The sequence below is a fragment of the Odontomachus brunneus genome, unplaced genomic scaffold (assembly GCF_010583005.1).
Source record: "Odontomachus brunneus isolate Ranch 3 - 2012 unplaced genomic scaffold, Obru_v1 Obru_scaffold_074, whole genome shotgun sequence".
NCBI classification, from domain to species: domain Eukaryota; kingdom Metazoa; phylum Arthropoda; class Insecta; order Hymenoptera; family Formicidae; genus Odontomachus; species Odontomachus brunneus.
Window position 1 is genome coordinate 205,598 of NW_022639524.1, and position 8,887 is coordinate 214,484.

The 8,887-nt window shown below is 49.8% G+C and overlaps 1 protein-coding gene across 1 annotated transcript in view; it reads right to left on the minus strand.

Moving 5' to 3' along the window:
* The window catches only part of LOC116847117 (protein pangolin, isoforms A/H/I/S-like), a 174,129-nt gene that overhangs the window by 65,379 nt on the left and 99,863 nt on the right, over nt 1–8,887 (minus strand). The window lies entirely within an intron of this gene.

Here is an 8,887-nt window from a genome sequence, read left to right on the forward strand (position 1 = left end):
TCTCTCTCTCTCTCTCTCTCTCTCTCTCTCTCTCTCTCTCTCTCTCTCTCTCTCTCTATCTATCTATCTCTCTCACTCTCTCGTCCCCGTCTCGTTTCGTCTCCCTCTCTCCGATCACATTCCTGTCCCGTTTCATTTCTTTCTCTCTCTCACTTGCTCTCGCTCGTTATTAACTCGCCGACTCGCACATGCGAGTTATGTTTATATTATGATATTAATAGAGGATAATACGCGGCCTCCATCACCAGCGGTAGCACCCGTCGCAGCAGGTTGTTTGTCGGCCCTAAGAGGGTGCCCAGGGCCGTATAACCGGGTCCAGGGCGTCGAGAGCGTAGGAGCCTCGGGGGCACACGTCGATCGGACGCGCCTCCTTCGCGGTACGATGCGAGACCCATTAATCGACACGTCCATGCAAATTCCACCTAATTTGTATTGCTTCCTTCTCTCTTTCCCCTCCCGCCTTTTCCGCTCTCTGTCTCACCGAGTCCTTTGCCGAAGACGCGAGCGCTGGTAAATCTGTATTGGACATATCGTACTCGGGACGGACAAGTCAGCCATTCAATTCACGACGGGCGACACCTAGGTTATTCTCGAACGTATTGTAGAGAAGAGCGAGTGCAGAAGTGCGGAGGGAATAAATGAATCATCGCGGTTTTTTTGCCGCGACGCGGCTCGGCAGGAGATATCGAACGATCGTCTTCCGCGGTTACGGCAAGCTCCAAAAGTGGTCGTGACGGCATTAATTGTGCGTCTCGTGGTGCGGAGGTGGCGCGGCAGGGGTACGCGGGAAAAGAGAAGGAGAAGAGAGCGAGGTCTGTCTTCCGCTATAAATTACACGACTACGAGGAGAGACGCGGGCCCGGGAGAGGCCAGTTGACCTGTTCGGCCGATGCAACTCGGGACTCACGGAGAGAAAGAGAAAAAGAGAGAGAGAGGAGGAGAAAGAGAAAGAAAGAGAGAGAGAGAGAGAGAGAGAGAGAGAAACACAGCCTATGATTTCGACGGGCCGGAACGCGAAATTTTTGGCCGCGAAAGAACGAGGGGGAAAACATACGTTGAGAACGAGAGAGGGATATCGTTTAAGCGGTCGGCGAAAAAGGGAGACTACCAGGAACTCGCCGCCGTCTGACTGGTCTTCCTCCTTCCGACCCGGCCTATCCCACTATCCAGTTCGAAAAGGGCAACCCCCTCGGGACCCGCATCTCGTTACACGGAACATCGTGTAATTAGCACGTCGTTGCGATCCCGACTATATGTACATATATATGTATAGGGGCTCGTAAACGAATGATCCGCTAAGGATAGCGGTAGCTGCCCAGGATTAACGTGCGCGAGCGCGCTCCGCGAGTTCCGTCAGCGTGGGATTTCGCCGTCACGCCATTCCTCTCTGCGCCGCCCTTGTTTGCACCGTGGCGCGCCCGTCAAATACCGGGAGTTTAATTTTAAGTATTCGCGCAATTGAATTCGCAACGTTTCGACGCGATTTATAACAGGAGTGGTTTTATCGCGGGGATACTCGAGGAGCGCGCGATTGATAACGCGGTCGGTGTACAACTCGATTCGCCAACGGGAGTGACGGAAGAGGGACGGAGGAAGGGGGGGAGAAACAAAAAAAATAAATAAAACAGCGCGACACGAGCCTCCTCCATTTTTATCGTCATCGTCGGGCGTAGGCGATGGCGGCGCCGCGAGAGAAATTAGAATTAAAAAAAAGCAACAACAACAAAGTAATAACCGCTCCGAATGTATAACGCGAAATTTGACCGCTATTGTTTAAACGATATCGAATTACTGCCCCATCGCCGCCGCGATGCGATCACAACACAATGGAACTTTTCGTATTTCGTGGTTCGCGCGCGCCTCTTCTGTCGCCCGCCCGCGCGCCTCTCTCGCTCTTTGTGCCGCGTCAAATTCGATATCGAGTTATTTTTCAGCGTGATTACATTAATTGTCCCGGCGATGCAGGCGCGCCTCTGATCACAGGCGCGATCGCTGTAATGTCGTTGGGCCGGTTATTCAGCCGAGAACGCGCGAGGTGTTTCTATTTTCGAAGGTTAACGCGATTACGTTCCGTGCAGTTTCGTCTAGCGGGCCCGTAACTATCGTTCGCGCCTCTCGTTCTCTCCTCGGACCCCCCCTTTGCCTCGTTATATTTCATTTGCGCCGAACGGCCGATCCAGCGAGATAAAAAAAAGAGGAGAGACACAGCGAGCGAGCAAGAGAGAGAAAGAGAGAGAGGGAGAGAGAGGGAGGAAGAGATCGAAAGAGAGATCATCGTGGATGATTAAACAATTTGAACGCGATGTTCTCTTGCAATCATCCCACGAGCATTTTTCTTCTAAATTTCCGCCTTTGCAGCTTGGAAATTCAGTGAAAATTATCAGCAGTTAACTCTCCGCGTGCAGTCGTATTTTTTTTTTAAACATACAGTACTCGGGGTAACTTTGAACTACCGTAACTTTGTTGGAAGTCAATATTTTTGGACACGTTTTTTTCCAGAGATATAGAAAAACCTTAGTATGATATAATAGCGTGATAAAATCGAAATCTGCAAATAGATTGACACGCCATTTTGAAATTTTCCTGAACTTTCGAAACTTGGTGAACGAATATTCAACATTGTACGCGGAGGATTAACAATATTACGCTTGACATTACTATGTAGGGTAAACCAGTTATTAACATCCCCTTCCTCATTAACAATTTGGAAAAACCGGATTTTCTGCCAGCAGCACTTGTTCACGGTTTCATTTGCAAAATTCACGGAAAGGATCTCTTTTGAAATCGTAGAGTGCAGACAAAAGGTTTAACTTCATCGCGAGAACAAGGTTTTTTTGGAGCATCACAGAGAATATGCCATGAATTGATAGTGTTGCCTTACAACCCTCTGATTGCGTAACGAAAATTGGTCCTGTCAATGAATTAATGTCGTACCGTGCGAGAAGGGAGTCAGCATAGTTGGCAGAGAAGACTCTAGAAATTCAATGTATCAAAGTGGTGAAGAGTTTGCGACGCGAAGGAAACGCAACAGGCTCTGCGACTCACGCGTTCCCCCGAGGTGAGCTCGTACACATCGGCGCGAAGAGTTCCCATTTCTCGCATACTTGGCGGTCCCCGTAACGACGCGACCGCAAACTCGCGCGAGATTACCTCGCTTCCAATTCGCCTGCGACGGCGGGACGTGGTTTCCGGTGTTCGTGCTCGCGCTGGCAAATCAGACCTACCGCGCCCAGCTGATGCCACGAGATCGAAGCGAACGGGACGCTCCGTTTGTTTCAATTCCGAGATCTCGCCGCGACGGATGTGCGCGACTCCTCGTTAGATCAATCGCACCGCCGCCGTCGTCCGCTCTTTCCTCTCGCGCACTCTCTCTCTGTCTGTCTCTCTCTCTTCCCATAACACTCTCTCTAGGCATAACATTTATATCGGTAACGCGCTTCCCTTCCACCCCCGTGATACAGGCAGTTCTGCCGCCGCCACTACCACCACCACCACCATCATCATCCGCAGCGCCCAACCTATCTCGGTGACGATGGGCCGGTTCCCCGAGCGAAACGGCGTTGATGCTAAGCTAAGCGAAGGTTCGCTCTTTGATCTTCTGCTTCCTATATATAAACACGAGTATGAGCGGGCGCGAGCGGGAAGAAACGAGCCTCCGTGCGCGCGGTTAGGGCGACGAGAAACGAATACACGTAGGATGAGTTCCCGGGGAAGAGAGGAGCAGGAACGGAGAGGAGAGAGAAGAGAGGAGAACAGAGAGAGAGAGAGAGAGAAAACGCGCGCGAAGAGATGGCCTCCATTCCGCCGTATCTCCTGCGTGGGGTCTTTATACGTCCGACTGTATTCCCCCACATCCATTATCTGCATACGTACTCGGGAACACATCATGCGAACGCTACGTGCAGCAGCAGCAGCATCACGCTGTTCCTCTCGCTCTTCTCGTCCTCTCTTCCTCTTTCTTCCTCTGTCCGCCTCTAGGATCGGCCATTGCCGACCGGTCGTCGTCGTCGTCGGGAACGTCGTCCAGGTGTAGCTGCTGCGAATGCTGCCGCAGCAGCGCAGATATCGCCCGGCAGACTCATAGGGAAATGATAAATCGTTCCAAGGAGAAGAGCGCACCTTCTTCTAAGGGAGGCCGGTTCCGCGTGCGAATCACGCGTCTCATCACGCTAAAAGCGCAACGTGATGCTTTGTTACTCGTGCTCGCTGTGGAGCCGTCGCGCGAAATCACGAGCTGTAGCACTTCCATGAAAAAAAAAAGAGAAATCCAAAAAAGAAAAACTAACCAAACGAAGAGCGGAGAGAGAGAGAGAGAGAGAGATGTGATTTCAGCGCGAGATACAGCCTCACCTGACTGTCGCTCGCGCTGTCATCCGTTGATAAGAGTAGGGGAGGTGAAGTATTGAGCGCATTTGGAGAAAACGCATTCGAGAAAACGCGCTGGGATGGTTTCTACTGCGGTTACTGAAGCTGTCGCGAACCGTGACCGACGTGATAAGCCGGCGCACATTTAGTCCGTCCTTTTTTTCGCTGCGCTCCCTGCACTATATTGCACTAGTTCTCATCTTTTTTTGACCCTATAAAGTCTCAACTACATGCCCAAGTCGAAATTTTGATCCTTCTTTCGACCTCCATGTTTTATTTATCGTTCACTTTGATAATCTGAAACCTATATCAACCCCTTTTGATTCTATTTAACCTACAGCTTTGATCCAGAGGTCCTCTTTAGAAACTACGAGCATTTGTGCGTTTTCTATCATTTAGGGGAGCCAAGCAGGACTTATGTTTCCGCTTATACTAAATCTAACCTACATCAAACTTTCAGAATATACTATACAGATGTCAGAAGTTGGGTCGAAAGTAGGACTAAGATTTCGAGCCGGGTATCTGTTCCTTTTCAAACTCCGTAAGTATACACTTCAACGAAAAAGAACAGACCTGTCTGCATTGTCTCTGTCGCACGTTGCCGTTTGGCGCGCAATAAAGGGGAAAATAATAATGCGATAATGAAATGGCGCGGCGTCGGTGTTTTATGAGACATGCGTGGAGAACGCATGCGCGTCCACGTGCACGCGAAGAGACGCGCTCGCCGCCGCGGTAAGATAAATGTCCCAGTAATTGAATATTGTCCCAATGTGATTGAAACGCTAATAACATATTTGTATTTAATACTTCTAGAGAAGCCTTTGAAATTTTGTTAAAAGATATTACTTTATGCCAAATTAAACTATTCAATGGGCATTTGGCATTCAGTTATTGTACATTTTTCAGTTTATCACTGGTAAGCCGGCTATCTCATTAAAATTATAATTGATACTAATTATTTTATGTCCTATACTTTTCGATAGTTGGCAAACCAAATTTTATATAAATAGTAGTTTTGCTAGTAATTACCTGATTTAATTGTTAATGAAAATGTAAAACTGATAGTAATTTCTTATTAGTTTACTCATTGAGACATTTACTTCAGTTGGCTATTTGGAGCTCTAGAATTCGTCACATATCGACGGGAAATACATACAGTACGGTGGTTGGCACATTAATGTAAAATATTGAGAGGACTATAACGCGAGAAGAATATTCAACGAGTGAAGTGGATTAAAAAGTTGTAGAATAAAAAAGCCCGTTTCAATAAAATTATCCGGGCGAAACCGGGAATGATTCACGAGCCAATGGAAATTTTCTTCTATTTTTTAAACTTCTTAAGATAAGCACTCATCTTCGTGCGCGCGCGCGAAGATGGTCACCCATCTCGAGCAGAAACGATCCCGGCAAATTGTAGGAAAGGAATTGCAGAAAAGATTTCGCGCGAGAGCACCACCGCGTGACTGTGTGTGCCATTTAGATGGGAAAAACAGCGAGGAATTGCGATTGGCGACGGCGCAAAAAAAAAAATACGCCGCGCGATATCATCTGGAATTGCGGTAAGCGGTCTGCCGGGTCCGCGGGAGGAACAAATGAAGACGGATATAAAGGAGCAGTGGAGAAGAGGAGGAGTAGAGAACAACTGTGGAAAAAATCCACGAGCACAGATTCTAGTCGCGACCGCAAACTCGTGCCGACGTTTCTCCGCCGTCCGCATTGCGTCCGTTCGGGTCGGATCTCAGTACGCGCATTTGCTCATTCGTTCGTTGGTCGTGGATCTAAGCGCGAGAGGTGTATCACGAGGATGCGAAAATGTAGTAAACATTCGCATGCTTTATTGCGAAGGTCAAATCCATCCGAGCTGCGCGCACGCGGCAGCTACTTCGAGGGAAATTGATTATCGAAGTTTTTGCATGTCGTTCTGTCGTGCGCGATCTACCTCTTTCTCTCTCTTTTCCATAACTCGCGCTCGCGAAATATTTCACTAATGAAACGTGCGAAAGAAATTTCAATTTCAAGCGCCACGAGTGCTTGCTGAGTGCGATTTTCGCGCCGATAATTACATATCGCCTCGCAACCCGAGGATCAGCATCGAATTATTCCATCCGTAATGCGGATAATCTTGGTGCGTAGATAAGATCGATGAAAAGAATGAAGAAACCAATGAAAAAAAGAGAAATATAGAGAGAGAGAGAAAGAGAACGAGGGGGTTAGATAGAGCGGGAGAAGAGAGGAGAGAAGCACCGCACTGCCTGTCCGGCTTTCGCCCTGTGGCGCCGATTAGGCCGCAATTAGGTCGACATTGTTATGTTAATGGCGGCCGGCTAGGGGGGATAATATTAGGGTGAGCCGTGGGGAATGATGTTATAATATTTCAACACCAGTACCCCGGGGTCGGCGGCGCTCAATTGATAAATCATTTCGTAAGTGGCGGGGTTGCGATATTATATTCATATTCGAAAGGAGGGGGCCACAGCCGGCGAAAACGGGTCGGCACGGACACCCCGAGAACGCGTATTTGTCGGGGCGCCCATTCACAGATCATGGATTATGGATCGTCGCGGATAATCGCGACGCGCCCGCCGACGAATGGGCCACCACTGACACGCCACGATTTCCGCCCCACAACTCTGACGCGCGCGACTCGCACACTCACTTTCTCGCTCTGACCCTGCTCGGGATCAAGTGGTAGTCAATGACTAGTGGGGTGCGAACATCCCGTCGACGTGTGTAATTCGTGATAGCCCTGAATAAACACGGAAAACGGAAGTCGCGCACCGGGGGAAGCCCCCATTCGTGTCGTTCTTATCTGCGGATATTTTTCGACAAACAGGGGGAAGATAGTCCCCGGACAAGGGGATCGGTCAAGTCTCGTCGATCGCACGAGTATCGGAGCGCCGGATCTATATTTTACGATTTAAAGGCGCTTCAAGCGTTTCACGCGTGTCGCGAGAAAAACTGAACATCCTGAACCGCGAAGTACAATGCCTGAATTTTCTCTCGCTGAAAACCGCTCTTCAAGCCGAGAGGATTAAAATCTTGAAAGGAATCCCTTCAATTCTTCAATCTCTCTCACAAAATTTCAGCAATTTCAATTTTGACGCTGTCTTCTTTACGCACATACAACAACGTTCTTCTCATATGCTCACGTCGTTTCATCTGCTTGCACGCCTAAGAGCCTCAAGCACAATTCTCCGGTGAAAAAATTTAATTAGATCCTCCAGCTCTCGCGTAGTAAAACCGTCTCCCGGCACCACCATCGCGCATCGTCGTCGCGTGTCCACCGGCGACGTGGCGACGAAATCCTAACGACGAGTCTCTCTCGCGTACTTGGGAAAGCGTACTCTACGCGGCGCATAACAGGTGGAACAAATCCAATTGGAGCCGGCGCACGTGACTATTTGCCCGGCACTATTTCGGCGTTAAACGAGACACAGGTATGGCAGCTGCGTGACGATCCACTACCACCACCGCCACCACTACCGCCCTCCTCCACCCCCGCCGCCGCGTGCGATAGTGGTTTATATTGCGGCTAGGACATAAGGGGCGCGGGAGGAGGGGAAGGGGGAGGCAGGGGAGGCGATAGACAACCGCATGCAATTGATGGGGTGCAAACGGGGTCGACCGCGCCCGACAGCCTCTTTCTCTCCTCTATAACGGCTATATTACGCGGACGTTATATTTATTTAATACGTGGGGTGGGCCCGTGCGGCGTGTAGCCGAGTATTACACGAGTTATTATTTCTGCTTGTGGCTTAGCAGAGAGAAAGAAAGGGAGGAAGAGTGGGAGAGAGAGAGAGAGAGAGAGCGAGTGAGCGCACCCTCGGACGTCGAGCGAATCGCAGTCCTATTGTGTCCGTTTAAACGTCCATTGGGGTGAACACGATACTTCTCACAGTCGGTCGGATATACGGGGGAAGAATGATTTAGTCAGATTAGGACAGAGACGGACGGAGACCGCTAATGCTCGCGGTACCACGTGAAAATACGACGAACGAGCGGAAACGACGAAATGCGGGTAGCAAGTAAGTAAGTAAGTAGGTAGGTAAGTAGGTAGGAAGGAAGGAAGGAATCTCGCGCGAATGACGAACGAGCGAGACGAATCGTCGACGAGTCTGTCTGAATAACACGACGAGCTCATGCGGAACGGCCGGGAGCGCCGCGGGAAGAATGAACGAACGAGGATATTAATTTACATATATAGACGCGTCCTCCCTTGTCCCTCTCAGATAATACGGAGTAATGTTGCGCGCGCGCTCTCTGTTGATGTTCGAACGTCCTCGCAGCTTCGACGAGGATCTCGCGCGTTGCATCGATCGAGCTCTCGCTGCTATTTTACGCTCGAGCTCGAGCGCAAGCTGGAATGCACCGAAGCGGGTTAGAGGCTCGTAACTGCCGTGGAGATTGCACTTAGAGGCTCTTACGCGGGACGATGGAGAAAACCGCGCTCTCTCTCCCTCTCTCTCCCTCTCTCTCCCTCTCTCTCTCTCTCTCTCTCTCTCTCTCTCTCTCTCTCTCTCTC